The sequence below is a fragment of the Rhinolophus ferrumequinum genome, chromosome 15 (genome assembly GCF_004115265.2).
Source record: "Rhinolophus ferrumequinum isolate MPI-CBG mRhiFer1 chromosome 15, mRhiFer1_v1.p, whole genome shotgun sequence".
In the NCBI taxonomy this organism is placed as follows: Eukaryota; Metazoa; Chordata; class Mammalia; order Chiroptera; family Rhinolophidae; genus Rhinolophus; species Rhinolophus ferrumequinum.
Genome location: NC_046298.1, coordinates 23,403,477 through 23,422,230, shown reverse-complemented (window position 1 = coordinate 23,422,230; position 18,754 = coordinate 23,403,477). Strand labels below are relative to the sequence as shown.

Genomic DNA, 18,754 nt, shown 5'->3' with positions numbered 1-18,754 from the left:
AAAATTTGTATTCCAAATTAAAGAAAACAAAATAAAGAAAAACAAAAACTACCTTTAAGTCAGTTAGAAAACACATCAGAGAAAAAACGGCACAAGCCAAGACCAGAGAGTTCACAGAACAGAACCAATATAAATTGATGGTCAAACACATCAGGTTAAAGAAGTGTAAATCGACAGATAGATTAGCAAGATTTCAGAACTCTAACAATATCCAATCATCCAGAGAATTTAGGTCAAGAGAAGCTCCAACACACTACTAGTGGGAGTGCAAATTTGAAACAACTACTTTTTTTAAGAAATTGTATATTTGAACTTTCCTTACCCTACGTTCCATCAATTCCATCAAATTGATATGTCCCCCTGGAAAGAGTATGGCTACGATGAAACCACTGGTCTGGTCTCAAGGCACTCTGACTTCTTACCCAAGGATGTGATACAAATATTAATATTTTCTGTGTTCCATGAAAAGAAAATAGTTGGGAAGCACTGACCTAGACAAACTCTTGCATTTGTACACCAGGAGATGTGCAATTTCTACCAACATTGCTCACAATAGCAAAATAATCGTTGACAATCCAAACATCCAAAGATCAAAGAACAGATCAATAAATCATAGTACTTTTCACAGTGGAATAACATACAACAGCAAAATGGAACTACAACACACACCAAAAAAAAAAAAAGTTGGATCTTAGAAACAAAATTTTTAGTGAAAAAAATCAAGTTAAAGAAGACATATAATAATATTTGTTTCACAGTTTTGAGAATCTTAAAAACAAGCAAAGCTAAGTAATATGTTCTTTGGGAACAAGTAATTTTAAGAAGCTATTAAAAAAACCAATGAAAGGCATAAAATCCGAATAGTGGTTACTTCTGGAGGAACGCAATACGTGTGTATGTGTATATATGGCGTGCATATGTGTATATGTCAATATGTATATAAGAATATATATGAAAGTATATACCGTCTATCATCTATCCTTTTATGTGTATCACATGTAAATTAAAAAATAAGGCACAAAGAGAAAGGGAAAGTATGAGTCTCGTGTTGACTATGATATCCATACACGCTTATTTTATTCAGTTAATTCTTCATTCTATGCAATCTTTAAAGTATTTGTCTTTTATTTTATACAATTATTAAGTTGTTGGCATTTTGCTCTAAACAGAAAAATATTTCTCTCATACTTAAGATTTAACACATACTGGTAATTAAAAATCATGCAGGGTTATTTTCCCAATTTTTAAATTAACAATAAGCAATTTAATTTAAATTAAATTAATCTAAGAATTATCTAGATCATTCTGAAATTTTTTGAAGCTTATTCTGCTTGAACATAGTTTTTTTTTTTAACAGTCACTAGCCGTTTTACTGCTTAAATATACAAACTACAATATTTTTCTGCAGTCCTGCTATTTGAAATGTTTTTCTTCAAAGCTAAGAAAAAAAGTATAAGTGATAAGTAAATAAAGTATAAGTGATAAATAAATATTTACCAACTTAACATTTGAATGCCTTTCATAAGCATTTGCCCAACATAGCATTTTGTTTAAGATTGTGTCATTTTCATTTAAAGTCCGAATTTCACACCTTAAATTCTTCAGCTAACTCTGAAGGCAGACTTGATAACCTGCCCACCGTTCCTGCTTGTCTCTTGATTGGTTTAAGAACTGAAACTGTCAATCTAGTTGTAATTCAAGTATTAAGGAGTGTAGACATTAAAAGACATGCAGTCATTGAGTAGTAAAGAAAATTCTGACTATGCCCAATGACAAGCAACAACCAAAATGCTTTAGTACACTGTGGAATCCACAATGTGTGTGTGTTTGCATGTACAAATGAGTGCATTATCTATATGGTGTGTGTGTGTGTGTGTGTGTGTGTGTGTTGTGTTTACCAGAAGTACAGTCATTTTTGAATCATTATCAGTATTCAGGTGTGACAAAAAAAGAGTAACTGAGATTCACAATCAATTTATGCAGATACAAATCAATGTTTGTGATGTAAAATGCCTCTAGTGCAGTCGCTTAGAGGGAATGTATTTATTGTTCATTTGATTTTGCTAGTATAAACTGAGAATCAATACTGCTCTGTCTTTAGCTTAAAAAGAATAGGGTTAAAATAAGAAAAGGGGTGCTTATTCCATTCCTGGGGAGAGGGACATGTGATATGGGAAATGGATGGGGGTGCAGGTAGGGGGCTCCTGGTGTTTGGTAAAGTTCTAGTTGTTGGCCTGAGTGGTGTTACACACTTCCCCACAATCTATTGTATGCTTCTTTAGCAATGAAATATTCTAAAGTTATTCTTATATAAAACTGAATAACTATCATATGTTCAGTGCATGCTCTGTGCTAAGAACTTACAACCATTTCACACATGGTATCTTTATCACTTCTCTTTGAGATACTAACATTATTTTTGTTTTATAGATGAGGTCATTGAGATACAGAGTTTTGTTAAATTGCCATCTCACTGCGGTGGGAGCATAATATTTACAAAGTGTGCTGGGGTGTAGAATCCAGTAGGAATACCAGGACCACAATGATTATTTCTTTAGGTTTGGAATGTAGGAATTTCATCAGACACCATAATGACATGAATAAAAGGCCTCTCAAGAAGTTCTATACGCCAATTCCAGGTCTACCAAGCTATTTGCTTATTACCAATTTCATCATCAGTAGTCTTGACATCAGGGAGGGAGGTCTCAGACAGCAATAATGAGTCTGGCATGAGTAAAAGGAGTATTTCCCTCCAGACATCAATGAAATGAAATTCTGAGTTAAGTATCAGTCGCCTGTGAATTGAATTCCAGAAAACCAGTTTTCTCTGGCTGCACCAGTAATGCAGTAAAATGCAGATTCTGCTCTTACAAAGCTGAGAACCACAACTGGTTTTGCCCCCCCACCCATCCGGGGACATTAAGCAATATTTGGAGACACTTTGTTCATCACAACTTGGGGATACTACTAAAATCTAGTGAGAGTATGCCAGAGATGCTGTCAAACGTCCTACAGGGCACAGGGCAGCCCTCCATGACAAAGAATCATCCAGCCCCAAATGTCAATAGTGCCGCAGCTGACGAGCCCTATTCTAGACTCTGAAAAAAATAACCCAGTGAACTAGTCTTCTGAACTAATCTCCCAGCTTGAACTCTCAGCTTCCTCTCAAATTTCGATGATTATTAGCTCTAATTTACAGATTTTCAGAGTGCAATAATCATCATTCAGAGTGCATAAATATATAGGCATTTAAGTAAGGAACCTTCAAATCTGAAATTACATGATATTTCAGTTCAAAACAATTGCATTGTTTTCTTAATTAAGTAATGTATCAAATCATCATACAATCCTGGTCCTTTCACCAGTGGAACTACAATATATGTATTTATATTACACATACAATAGTATACATGTGTTATATTTATGCATATTATATGTGTATATGTACAATATTTGTATATGTATTATACACCTATATGTACCATGTATATATATAATACATATATATATATTACAATATACATATGTATGTGTATATTATAATGTATACATATATACACATGGAATATGTACATAAGCTGGCACTGTACAAATGCTAACTTGGTCATCAAATCCTTAGTGTGATGGCATACACTTATTGTATGGTATCCTTGCATAAATATGTTTGAACATATTTATATATGCATACATATATACATATAAATTCATTACTTCTAATAATACGTATGATTATATGTATACATAACATATATGAATGTGCTTCATATACATATTATACAATTGTATACACCATATACATTATATAATTTATTATATAATGTATATTATGTAACATTATATAATTTTATACATAATATAATTGTATGTATTTATATGTGTAAATACAGTGGTTCCAAAAGATGTATACATATTTTAAGGAAGGAAAAAATCTATTAAAATTGTAATACTCAAAATATACCAATAACAAAAGATGAATACAAGTCACGTGTGACGTCTGCAATTACAAGAGGTGCTCCAAGTGGTTACCATCAGCATCCAGACACTTCTGATTATGGTGAACTACTGCTTGAGCAACGTTGACCAAAGTGTCTACTTGTATACATTTTTTTTGGCACCCCCGGTATTTTTATATTTATATGTTACATATACATTAATACACATGCATTTACATGTGTAAATATACTATATAGTATATGTATATAATATAGTAATTACTATATTTTATGTTATATACTGTAATTGTTACATAATATTATTATATTGCTTATTGTACCCCCACCAACTGCCCATGAGAAGGACAGGGCTGTATACCTCCCAGCAAGAGAGCTCCGGCCTACATCCCACTTCTCCTAGAGAGGAATTGAGGGGCGGTAGGACGGCTTCTCTCCAGACATTGGGCGACTGCACTGCATGCTGGGACTCAGCTCCCACTCTCAGCCCCAGCCCTCACCCAGCTCCACTCCCTGTGAATGAGTCGTGAGCTGCACTGCCTCAACTCACTGAGAACCAGGTGGGGACCAAGTACAGCTTGATAATCCTTAATAAAGAAGGGACTTTGACCAAGGGGGGGAAAAGGCAACTCTATGTAAAAGGAGCACAGGAGAGCATGAAGACTCCAGTCAATACTAAAATTTAAAAATACAGTCATCAAGGGGGAGGCTTGTATAATTCAAATATAGTAGCAGGGCATGTTTGATTAATTGGTGTTTTGTTTTGTTTTGTTTTCTATTTAGAGGAAGAAATGAACATCACTCTTACTATTCTGTGCTTTTCCAAAATTATATTACATTTTTATTCAACCTTTTTCATAGTGATATTAGAATTTCCACTTAACCTTGATATAGTTGGAAATGTGAAACTATAGTTTCTAGTCTTTTTTTGTTAAAAAAAGAAAACCCTATACACTGATTATATTTGGAGAGTTTCAATGAATTCTGTTATAATATTCATAAAATTAAAGAAAATATTACCTAATTTCTGCTGAGACATTTTCTCACACACACACACACACACACACACACATGCAGAAAGACACAATAATCTATAGCTTGCAGGTAAATATCTCAGAAAACTCACCATTTACTCTTCACATAAGAGAAAAACCACTGTCATTAAGAAGACAATGATAAATTAGATCTCCAGCAAATTGTGTATGTGAAAAATTTCAATAGCCTTTTACAAATAAAGATGCAAGCTATAATGAAAGTATTTTAATATAGCTCGATCAAAAGTAATTTAATTTTATTTTACAAACGGCTTTAATGCAGAATTCTCAAGTAAGTAAAAGCTGTTCAGTTTTTAATAAAAGTAATTCAATTTTCTTAATCTCTGTGTAATACTACCTGCACTGAGATAACAGGTATATATTATTGGCCGCTTATGTTCTCAGTGCCTTACATGTATTAATGCATTTGATCCAGACAAATACTCTATACTACTTGATACTATTAACTCCATTGGACAATCGAAGAGAAAGGGACACAAAGGTTAAATAATTTACCCAAGGCCACAGAGCTCCAATTCTGAGCCAGTACACTGTTGAAACAAATATTGGTCATTTAAAATACACTTGACAAAAAAAAAAAACACCACAGGGCTTTTCAGTAGTATTCAGCTTAATTGTCAATGAGTAAAAACAACCTTCTCTGTTATTTGGAAGACCTGCCAAAGTCAGCTGCATGTGGGCTAATGAATCATGTTTCCCACAGGAATATTCACTGGATAAAAACAGAATAGGATGGGATGGGATGGGATGGGATGGGATAGCAAACATGCTTAAAACCTTTAAAAGTCCATACATTAGAGGCAGGGATGGGACCACTGACAGAGGGTTTTGGAAAGGTTAGAATCTCAGTCTATTCAGAAAACAAATAAAGTTTCTTTAGACCTAGTCCAAATATTCCATTGACAGATTCAAGATTAAGGAATGCTCTTCCCTTCAAGAAATCTAATTCCTTAAACAAAATGTTTTATTCCGATCTATATTATTGAAATTGGAAATCATCAACTAATTTAGGAAAGTATGGAATTATGCGAACAAATATGAAAAATATTGTGTACAAGGCCAGGTTTCATCCAAAAGTTAAATAACAATATTGTTCTCTAACCATAAACCCAGTCTGAGGTATTTCTACAGATTATTCAGGTGTAGTTTCAGGACTGCAGGAGTCCCATCTCTCTGCCCGGGCATGACATAGATCCAATCTCTGATGCACCTCTGACTGCTGCCCAGTGAGAGATTGAATATACAAATGGGCAATGGCAGACTGCATACAAAAAATATAGCTCCAGTCCATAACCTGCAGCAACCAGCCCAAGAAGACAACCTACTATTTAGTAGCTAGCCCAGGAAGCCAGACAATCACCCCTGTAGCAATTGGCTCAAAATAGCCAGGACTTGGTTAAAAACGTAGAGCTTCACTAATTTGCTCCCCTGCTTTCAACTATGGATTAAGTAGTGATTTAAAAGTCAGAAGACGCCAAATTTGCACACCTAACCAATCACATAGGGTGCCCTATGTCTAGTTAGCCTGCCTACAGCTTCCTTCTGTCAACAGCCTCCAATCAGGGTACACCCAAAGCCTTCCCTTTTTTTCCACTATAAAGTTTTCCCTTGCCCTTGCCTGCCTTTGCATCTCTGCCAAACACAATTGATAGTGGCTGACTCTCTTGCTATAGTGAACTCTGAATAAATAGCTTTTGCTTGTTCTCATTTGGGTGGTCTTCATTTATTTATATGCTAATAAGCTCTTCTCAAGTCTGTAGGCTCATCCACACTGTTGTGGCCACTCCAGGCATTCACTCAGCGTGTCAAAGAAAAGCCACAGAAGTCCATCCTAACTATGGAAGACCCACATATATTTGAAAAGTAGCATCATCCTCCTGATGCAAAAATATATGGATCAACTCCAGGTTACCACCTCTGTGGAATGTGCACCTTCGGTAATTCATCCTAGCTACACAGTAGAATCACACGGGGAGATGTAAAACTTGCCCATGACTGTGCCCCATTCCAGGTCACTCTGACTTACTTTGTCTGGGGTATAGTTTAGCGAGGACTGTGCTAGTTTGGAAATCACTAAAAGAGACATGCAAGTTAATTTCTATCCCATGAAGAGTTCTGCTCCTTTCACAAACATCTATGCCTTTCATACTGTTTCATGAGGCTTTTTAAAGATTAAAGAAATGGTTACAGTATCCCACCTCACCCTTTTTTCCCTATGTAGCCATGTCAACTGACAGTGTGTGGAGGCAACTACTGCACAAGTGACATTCTGGTGAGAAAAAGAAAAAATAAATTTTAAGGACTAGTGACAATACAATTTTCATAACTTTTCATAAAAGCAGATGACAAAACATGGGCATTTCCTGATTTTATCTCTCATCTTTTCATAAAATAACATTTCAACTCAATTAAATACCACTGAGTATAGACTACTGCTAAATTCTTCACCTTCTTTGAGTATTCATTTGAGTTTGACATGAAAATTAACATTCACTTGAGTATACTAGCTTTAGATATATTAAGTAAGAGAGATGAGCTTCTAACTTTGTCAATCAATGGCTTAAATCTAAAAACTAACATACTGCTACAACTTAAAAATATTTGTGAATATGTTTTTCTAGAGCCAATCTAAAGGCAGGGATGATTTTCAAGTAATTCATTTTGGCAACAGGCTATACGTTTCTATTCCTTTCTTCTTCTGTAAGACATGAGTGGATTCTATACAGAATTGTTAATACTCTGTGGTGTTAATGGGATAAGCTTTCACTTGGAGGCAGACACTGGCTTATGTGCCCCAAGTTAGAGCTTTGGTTTGAATAGCTTTCCCAATTAATCTTCACAATTAATGGATTAATGGGAAGGCAGTTAACTTTTAATGACAGCACAGCCAGAGGCTGATTGATTTTAGAGGTTTAATAGCAACTATTTAAAGTCCAGATATTAGAAGAAGACCTACAAATTCAACAAACAAAATTAACCAAAGGTGAAGGAGTAGAAGAAATAATTAAAAAGTAAAGAGAGTATCAGTGCTCTAAGAATCTGTACTCATCACAGACATTTATTGACAGTTACAATGGCAGCATGCAACACTGTGATGAGTAGATTTAAGACTTGTACACATATCTTGAATCAGTTCCTTTTATAACCAAATCTAAATTTCAGAACTGACTTGAAGAAACTTTAAATAATCATAAAACTCAAAGTAATTCAAATCATCGATTATAGAACATAAGATGTTTAAGACAGTGATATAAAGTATCCTCTCACAAAATTAGGATTTTTGTGGAATGGGAATGGAGAGAGGTTTAGAACAGTAACAAGCGTGTAACTTGGATAAGATAAAGTATGCTTCAAATTTAAAAAGTTGAAGTCCAGTCTAAAGAAACTCTTGTGTAAGGTTAAAAACTAATAGTTACAAAAAAATGATAATAAATGCAAATTAAAATCATGTCCACCAAACATGGGATCAGTGCCGTTGACAATCTAAACACCCAGTTAAGCAAGAAAAAAGATGGAAGACATAGCAAATATTACGTACAAATGAATCCAACGCAGTTGTCTACATTCGCTCATACACGGATTCTGGAATGTCTACAGTTTGAGCTCATAGGCACTTATGGGATTCCTCCTCCATTTACTGCAAACAACATAGATTAAACTGACTCTAAGTCTATGATAGAACAACTAAAGTCAAATGGCAATGAAGACATGTCTATAAAAGAAAATCGGTTTAAATGTACAGTATAAAGAATTTTTTTTCTCTTTTTTCTTCTTTTTTAATAGGGTCATGTGAAAACTCTTGAGTGACTTACTGCAGACAACTACTTGTTTTTCACAGCCCAGGGCTAGAGGCAGAGGAAGAAAATGGATGCTGTATTAGTTTGCTATCGCTGCTGCAACAAATTACCACAAACTTAGTGTCTTACAGCAATACAAATTTATTATCTTACAGTCTGGCTGTCAGAAGTCCAAAATTAGTTTCACTGGGCTAAAATCAAGGTGTCAGCAGGGCGACGTTTCCCCTGGAGGCTCTAGAGGAGACTGTTTCCTTCTTTTTTCAGCATCTAGAGAATGACTATATTAGGCAGGGCCCTCTAATCTCTGTTTCCATGATCATATCTCCTGCCACCCTCTTTTCCTTATAAGGATTCTTGTAATTACATCCGGGATCATCTCCCCATCTCAAGGCCATTTATCGAATCACATCTGCAGAGTCCCTTCGCCATGTAAAGTGACATATTCAAGATTCCAGGGATTAGGATGTGAACATCCATGGGAGGCCGTTACTCTGCCTACCACAGTTACAAACTGTAGGTGTAGAATCAAGAAATGAAGTTTCTTTTCAGGTTCTGTGGCTCAAAATATTGCCCACTAATTGTTAAAAAGCAGTTTTGCATCTGATGTAGTGACACGCATATATTGCTTTCAGGATGAGAACTTCTGTCTTGAGTAAACCATTAGAGTTAAAAATGAAATCCACACATGGGATTATAATTTGAGATGGAGAAGACTGAATCGTTCCCGGCCTCACCGGAAGATTATCCCAATCTTCTCCTCAATGCACAAAGCTGAGACATGTTTCTCTCCCTTTTGACCAGCTGCTTCTTCTCCAAGTCTTGGTCACAATTCCCCATTTGCTATGATACACCTCCAAGAAGCCACCACCTCACCCCTCCCATCCTTCCGGGAGGTGCCACCTTAACCTGAACAGGCATCTAGTCCAGCACCTCCCAGGTGGTCTGGATCTCTACTTGCTGACATGAAAGTGTCTGGAAGGTCAGCAGCATATGTTACCTGTCACCTCTCACGGAAGACAGAACATAGTGTAGCATAGTGATTACAACTGTAGCTTTGGAGCCATCCTCCTGGGCTGATAACTCTCTTTAAACTTCCTTCCCCCATCTCTAAAGGGGAATAATGATAGTACGAAGGTAAACTAGACTTTCTGAGAATTAAGTGAGCCAGCATTAAAGAGTACTGGTACCTGGAATATAGTAAGTACTATGTAAGTTTCTGGGTTGCTACCTCAAGTGTTTATAGTTATAAATTCAAAAAATCAAGAGTTGGAACTGACTAAAATTTAGCTGGGTATCTCTTACAAAATCTTATTATAAGAAATATCCCTTAAGAAGTAGAAAAATACAGAGGCAGCATTTAACATGCCTAACCACATTGTTATCCATCTCTCTAAAAAAAAAAAAAAAATTAGCACAGAATCATTAACCAAAAAAAGGAAATAAAATGTTCTTGTAATACATTCTTTTCCTATTAAGGAATAATTTTTAACGTTCCAAAAGGCCATATTTTCTCTATATCTCTTGAACTTCAGAGTTATTTTATTTATTCCAGAAGAATAGAATTCAAGACTACATATGATGCAGAAATTGAATGGCCACAATTCATAAGGGAAGTGGAAAGGAATTCAGAGAACACGGGGCATCTCTTCATTCGGGCACCTTGGATGACGTATTAATAGTTAGAGCATGCGCTGGTCGGCTAAATCATGTATTCATGAAGTCACAGCAACAGTGACCTCCTAAGTGTGTGTTATTTCTATTAACCGATATTTTCTACCTGAAATTGCCATGTTTTAGACTTTGATTCCTGGAGGCAAAATTGGGTAAGCCTCAATTCAATTCCTTTTCTAGTCATATTAGATGATATTTCAACATTTGTGAACAAATACTCCATTTTACTTCGAAATTATTTAGAGAGTTGTTATTTGTATCTCAAAATATCACACCTACAGATGGAGGCTGAAATGCTTCACAGTAACAAGGGATTTTTCTGCAGATAAATGCATTTTAGTGGATGAGTCTGTGAAGCTATTTTAATGAACAGCTATTTCTAACTAAGGATGGCGAGGGGGTAGGGAACCGAGCCCACGAGAAATAATGAGCTTTTCTGGGTAATAACATGGAATTAGATGGAGGATATTTCCATTGCATTGGCTAAAATTATCGTGTTTGATTTCATAATCAAGCAAGCGACAAGCTGGGCTGGCATAGGGGGGTATTTTCACTATGTTTTTGGCAATTTAGTTAAAAAGCTAGCTGAGCAGGTATGATTTAACTCAAGGGGAGAACAGGCTGATGACTGTTCTGACCTTTGGAACCTCCCTCTTTCCAACAAGGCCATACTCCCACCAGAGAACCACCACTGTTTCAAGGACACTGGGAGGTTTCCAGCCCCTCATCTCTTTAAATATAGATAGCATAGTGGTACGGACCCCATGGACAAGTGTGTAAGCCCCTCAGTAGGCAGAATTCTAAGATGACCCCAAGAATCTATCCCCTTTTGCAGACATTTTGTAGAAGTCCTTCCCCTTGAGTACAGGCAAAACCCATGAATATGATGGAATGTCTCTCCTGTTGTTATGGTACATTATGGCAAATGGGATTTTGCAGATGTAGTTAATTCATTACGATCCCTGATTTAGGTGACTTTTATTCACTCAAAGGGGAGATTATCCTGTGTGGGCATGATGTAACCAGGGGAGGCCTTCAAAAAATCTTAAAGGTCAAAGACACAAAGAAGTCAGAGAAGACATGAAGCATGAGTGAAATTGCTCCCACTGGCCTTGAAGGAGCAAACTGCCACATTGTGGAAAGGGCCAGATGGCAAGAAATGGTGGGTGGCCTCTAGGAGCTGAGAACAGCCCCACATTTAGAGCAAGCAAGAAATCAAGGGCCTCAGCTGCAAGGAACTAAACTCTGCTGAAAACATGTGAGTTTCAAGAGGACGCCAAGCCTTAGATGAGGCCATAAAATGAACCCTTAATGTTTCTAGATCCTTCATCTCTTTTTAAAACTATTGGTAACACTCCCAACATCCTAATAACATTCTTTTGTAACTAAACCAAATACTGGTAACTCAATTACTTGTGGGTCTTTCATTGTATATGGGTTCATACATTATTTGTAAATACCATTATATTAGCTGTTATCTAAGATGTATGTACTATGTCTTGAATTAGATCATAAATTATTTAAAAATAGAAGACATGTTTTAGTTCCTTTGCATATCCCACCATGATCTACTTTTGGCCTCAAAACACAGTTTTTAAAAAAATGTTTCAATATATATCATTTGACTTTAGAACGTAAAATAATTAACTTAAAATAATTCTTAGCGTTTATAATATGATGATGGTATTACAAGTGGACATGTCATTTTGCTTTCCAAGACTGCCATGGTTAAAAAAAACGATAATCTCTGAGTCAGAGGAAGATGGTGAAGTAGATAAACATGGTGCCTGTGTCCTTCCAAGAACACATTAAAATTACAACTAAATTACAGAATAATCAACCTGGAAACCACTTGAAATCTAGCTAAACAGAAGTCCTATAACTAAAAATATAAAGAAGAAGCCACGTCAAGACTGGTAGGAGGGATGGAAACAAGGAACGGGCCCCAAACCTCCATATGGCAGTTGAGAATTACGAGAAATATCTCAGCTGCGAAGGTTCCTCCCAGAGGAATGAAGAACCCCAGCCCCACCCCAGGCTCCCCAGCCTGGAGTACTGGTGCTGGGAAGAGGAGCCCCCACAACATTTGGCTGTAAAAAGCAGTAGAGACTCTGACCATCTGGGTAGGATGAAAGGCTACGGGAAACCCAGACGTCATCTTAAACGGCCTTATTCATCTTAACATCATCTTAAACAGACTCACTCGCTCACAGGCACTCACTCTGGGCTCCAGTGGCGGAACGGTGACTCAGTGGGTGTCAGAGGCATACAGGAGACAGGCTGAGGGGTGTGGCTTTGCAGTGAGGGCTGGAGAATAGTCTCCATTTTCCCTGTGAGTGATCCTTCTCCATAGGGAATGCAACTGGCAGGCGGGTGCCATCTTTCCTATGTTGAGCCTTCCCCCACAGGCCAAATCTGAATCTGATTGGTCTGGTGAGCTCTGCTGGGACCCTGCCCCACCCAACTCCCCCAATGCCAGAGGCACTTTCTTACAAGCAGCCAGCCCGGACTACATCACACTCTTTCTTGGAAAACTATCAAACTATCAGAGTCCAACAGACCCCAGACAGGTGGCAATTGGCCTTGGTGTTCTGAGACTTTTGGTGCACTGGCACCCAAAGCAGAATTTACATTAACCTGTGACCACAACTCTTCCTAGTCTAGTGACTCCCTGAGACCCTGCCTAACCCAACTTGTGTACCACACGAGGCTCTATCAGCTGCTGAACCTTAAGAGAGTTGACAGGAGGCAGCAAGCCCTGGGGTGTTCCAGCTTTTTGCGGAGCTACCCCAGGCCCAGTACTAGTGGCAAAAGTCCTCGGTTGGCTTCCAGGTTCCAGGTTTAGCACCGGCAGTGAACAACTGTGGATCATTTTGTGGCTCCTCCAAGGTATCCCCCAGCTGGTCACAGCAGTGGGTGACCTGGGCCTGCACCAGAGCACCTACCAAGAGGCCCCAGAACCAACATACTTGGAGGTTGGCTTCAGACCACAGCAAAGCACCATCCAATTAGCACCACAAGTGACACACACAAAGAACGGTCTCAATAGGCACCAGAGCCCACTGGGGCAAATCCCACTCAGCAGAGTGAACCCACACACACACACACACAGCAGCCCATAATCTGTGGATGTGGCCAAATCTCACAGTTAATCAGCCTAAGGGTCAGTACCAGCCACAGACATACCAATAGCAATCAAGGCTCAACTATAACAGGAGAGTACACAAAATCAACACAAGGGACACTCCTAGAGCACCTGGAGCAGGTGACCAGGGCACCTACTACATAAGGCCATCCAGGCAAGACTGGGAGACATAGCAGACCTACCTAATACCTGGAAACAAACACAGAGGGGCAGCCAAAGTGAGGAAACAAAGAAATGCATCCCAAACAAAACAGGAGAAAACTCCAGAAAAAGAAATAAAATGGAGGCCAGCAACCCACCAGAGACAGAGTTCAAAACAATGGTTATAAGGATACTCAAGGATCTTAGTGAGAACTTCAACAAAGAGATAGCAAGCATAAAAAGGGACATAGAAACCATAAAAGACAACCAATCAGAACTAAAGGATATAATAACTGAAATGAAGAATGCACTAGACAGAGTTACCAGCAGACTACATGAAGCAAAGGATCGAATAAGTGATTTGGAAGACAAGGTTACAGAAAACACCCAATCAGAACAGAAGAAAGAATTTTTAAAAGTGAGGATAGTTTAAGAAACCCCTGGGACAACATAAAGCGTAACATTTGCAACATAGGGGTACCAGAAGGAGAAGAGAGAAAGCAAGAAATTGAGAACCTATTTGAAGAAATAATGACTGAAAACTTTCCTAACCCAGAAAGAAATAGACATACAAGCCCAGGAAGCACAGAGAGTCCCAAAAAGAATGAACCCAAACAGGCCCACACCAAGACATTATAATTAAAATGGCAAAGGTTAAAGACACAGAGAGAATCCTAAAAGCAGCAAAAGAAAGGCAACTAGTAACTTATAAGGGAGCTCCCATAAAACTGTCAGCTGATTTCTCAACTGAAACTTTGCAGGCCAGAAGGGATTGGCAGACAATATTCAGAGTGATGAAAAGCAAAGACCTACAACCAAGATTACTCTACCCAGCAAAGCTCTCATTTAAAAATGAAGGACAGATAAAGTGCTTCCCAAACAACAAAAAACTAAAGGAGTTCATCACCACCAAACCAATATTATAAGGAATGTTAGAGGGGCTTCTTTAAGAGGGAAAAAACATCAAGATTATGATTAACAAAATGGCAATAACTGCATTTTTATCAACAATTATTTTCAAAATAAATGGATTACATTCTCCAATCAAAGGACATAAAAGGGCTGAACAGATAAGAAAACAAACTCTTACATATGCTGCCTATAAGAGACTCACTTCGTATTGAAAGACACAGAAAGAAAGAAAAGGGATGGAAAAGGATATTTCATGAAAATGGAAACAAAACATCAAACAAACAAACAAAAAAAATGTGGGTAGCAATACTTATATGAGCCAAAATAGAATTTAAAACAAAGGCTATAAGAAGAGATGATGAAGGACCGAGTAATCCCACTTCAGGGTATTTATCCGAAGGAACCCAAAACGCTAATTTGAGGGTACGTGTGCATCCATATGTTCATTGCAGCATTGTTTACAATGGCCAAGATGTGGAAGCAGCCTGGTCTCTGTCAATGGAAGAATGGATAAAGAGTAGGTGGTATATATATACAATAGAATATTGCTCAGCAATGGAAGGCAATGGGTTCTTGCCATTTATGGTTGCATGTATGGACCTCGAGGGTACTGTGCCGAGTGGAATGTCAGACAGAGAAAGACAGATGCAATGTGATTTCGCTTATATGTGGAATCTAAAGAACAAAATAAACAAATAAACAAACAAACAAACAAAAAACCCAGAAACACACTCATAGATACAGAAAACATTGTGATTGTTGCCAGATGGGAGGGGGGTTGGGGTGTGGATGAAAAAAGGGGACGGGATTAAGAAGTACAAATTGGTTGTTACAAAGTAGTTATGGGAATGTACGGTATAGCACAAGGAATATAATCAATAATATTGTAAGAATTATATGTGGTGTCAGATGGGTACTAGATTGCTTGGGGTGATAGATGGGGTTTGGGGGGCAGGGTGAAAAAGGTGAAGGGATTAAGAAGTACAAATTGGTAGTTACAGAATAGTCATGGGGATGTAAAGTAATGCATAGGGAATATAGTCAATGATACGGTAACAACTATGTACAGTGCCAGGTGGGTACTAGACTAGTCTGAGGGATCACTTCTTAAATTATATAAATGTCTAACCACTGTGCTATGTACCTGAAATTCATATAAAATAACATTCAATGTCAACTATAATTGAAACATTTAAAAAAGGGGGAAAAGGTGAAGGGGAAATAAGAAGTCCAAATTTCCTAAAAACAATTAAGTCATGGGGATGTAACATACAGCACAGGGAATATGGTCAGTAATATTGTGATAGCACATAGGTGTCAGATGGTTGCTGGACTTATCATGGTGACTACTGCTTTAGGTATTTAAATGTTGAATAACTATGGTGTACCCCTGAAACTAATATAATATTGTATGTTAGTTATATTTTTATTAAATCTTTTTTAAAAAATGGATAATTTCCATAATAAAAGACAAAACTCAACAGTCTCATCCAAAATGTCTGCTTTTTTATGCTAATGTTCTGTATAATTAAAAAAAAAATGTTGTATAGTTTTTACTTTGTTTTGTTGGCTATGTTATCATTTTCATGTTAGTTTCTACAAAATTCTGTGAAGTTGACCAAGTATTTAAACAAATACTTATAAACAAATACACCCTCAGCAGTTTCAATGTAAAAGATACCTTCCTTGAGCCATCACTCAGATACTTCCCTGACATGTGTCACAGCATCTAATCTACTACAAATTGACTTCACATTTATCAGCTAAGGCATTAATAGGGTGAACTGATCCATACCAATGTACCAGTGATATCCTAACCAGAGCCCTCTAGAGAAAACTGCTAATAACAATAATAGTTACATATATTGCATGTCATTGCCCCAGCTACATTAAATCCTTACAACAACCCTGTACGGAAGATGTTGTCTCCATTTTCCAGATATGGAACTGAAGGTCAAAGAATTTAAATTCTTGCTGAAGGTTTTGGTCTTTTTTTTTCCCCTCCATTCAATCTCTTTACTTTTAATGATTGTGTTCTGTGACCAGCACCACTCTCCCACTTCATTGCCTAAACGTTTAAAGAGTTATTTGAGCAACCAGATTGAGCACATTGTCCTAAGTGGACATAATGTGGGATAGGCAAGGTTCTCTATATAACGGACAACAATGGAACATATTCTCTGTAGTGAGATTTCTTTAAATGTGCATCAGTGATAACCCAGTCATCACCTGCAAAAATGTTGGCTTATTTAACTTTTTAAAGATAAGACATTGTGATAAAGGACATTAAAAACCTCTCCCAGTTCTAGAAAATATTGAGTCCCAATCACGAAAGAGGAATCAATATAGTACAAATTCCATTTGAACATCATTTCTGCCCTTCTTACCCCTTCCCAATCTACTGCTGGCATTAAAAATCTACTACCCAAATATTTTCACAGAGGCAACCAACAGTGGATCAGAAATTTTTTTTTAATCCCAGAAAGTTCCAAAAAGCAAAACTTGAATTTGTCACATGCCCACACATTCTGCTGAATCCTTGGGATGAAGTGATGTATAGGCATCACTTAGCCTATATGCAAATATAGGTGACATGCAAATACTACACCATTTTATATAAGGGACTTGAGCATCCCCAGATTTTTGTATCCTTGGGGGTCCTGGAACCTATCCCGTATGGATACTGAGAGACGACTGTATATTTCAATTAACTTGGGAAAATTTTTCGTGATAGATTGGAGTCAAGATTTTCTTGTAAAATTACTCTCATTGCTCAGTACTAAGGGTTTAATTTCCATTGTAAATGGACTCATAAAATGCACATCTGGAAGAACAGGTCCTTTTTTTATTTTTTAGAGGTGCAGCATAATAAATTAAATATATTATTGTGGTTGAATAAAAATAAATATAATTAATCATCTTTTATTATATTTCATTCAATACCTCAAGTTCTTTGCAATGTAGAGAATTTGCATTGGTAGGGCACATTCCGACCTAATAGAATTTTGAATATACATTTGCTGGTTTTTAAATAATAGTGTATTGCAAATTCTGAAATCTAAATGGCCAGGATGAGTTAGCTAAATAATGTCAATTAAAATAGTTTTTAAAGACCACTTACTGGTTTTGTTGTACTTGAAATTCTGATGTTCAAAACACTAAAACACTTTTTTTATAAAAAGCTTTCCTTCTTAATTTTCATAAATCCTCTGAGTTCACTTATAAATTAGTTAAGGTTATTTCTTAACAACTTGGAATAAAAACCTTCTGGGTTTTTCTTCATAGCTAGATATGTCCAGGGGCGTATTTTAAAAATTTAACAGTTGCCATTGGAGAGCAACTGAAAGCCTCAAATGTTTTCTGCCACAGATTTTTAAATCTCATGAGATTGTGTAACATTACAGAACACACTGGAGAATTAAAGCTCTCTGGAGGGGCAATTACCTCTGCTCTTCTCAATGTTTGGGGATATTGAATACGGTCAGTAATTTACTAGTCTTCACCTATGGCTTCTGAATCCCAAGATATAGCAAAAGAAAAGGAGTTAAAATGATGTGACACTTCCAAAAATGGTACATTTAGTACCATCATAATGAACTGTATCATTTCTCTCTCTCTCTCTCTCTCTCTCTCTCTCTCTCTCTCTCTCTCTCTCTCTCTCTCTCTCTCTCTCTCTTTCCCATTTTGAGAACAGAGTCCATACATCTTTATGTACATTTCTCCATAAAGATAAATGTATCCCTATGTTCATTGCAGCATTATTCACAGTGGCCAAAACATGGAAAAAACCGAAGTGTCCTTCCATAGATAATTGGATAAAGAAGATGTGGTACATATATACAAAGGAATATAACTTGGCCATAAGAAAAGATGAAATACTGCCATTTGCAACAACATGGATGGATCTTGAGAATATCATGACAATGGAAATAAATCAGACGGAAAAAGTCAAGAACTATATGACTTCACTCGTATGTGGGATACAAAACTGAAAACAACAAACAAGACACAAATAAACAAAAACTCACAGACACAGACAAGAGTTTAGTGGTTACCAGAGGGAAAAGGGGAGGAGGGAGGTAG

The 18,754-nt window shown here is 37.0% G+C and overlaps 1 protein-coding gene across 1 annotated transcript in view; it reads right to left on the bottom strand.

Moving 5' to 3' along the window:
* Positions 1-18,754, bottom strand: part of CNTNAP4 (contactin associated protein family member 4) — a 226,896-nt gene that overhangs the window by 190,558 nt on the left and 17,584 nt on the right. The window lies entirely within an intron of this gene.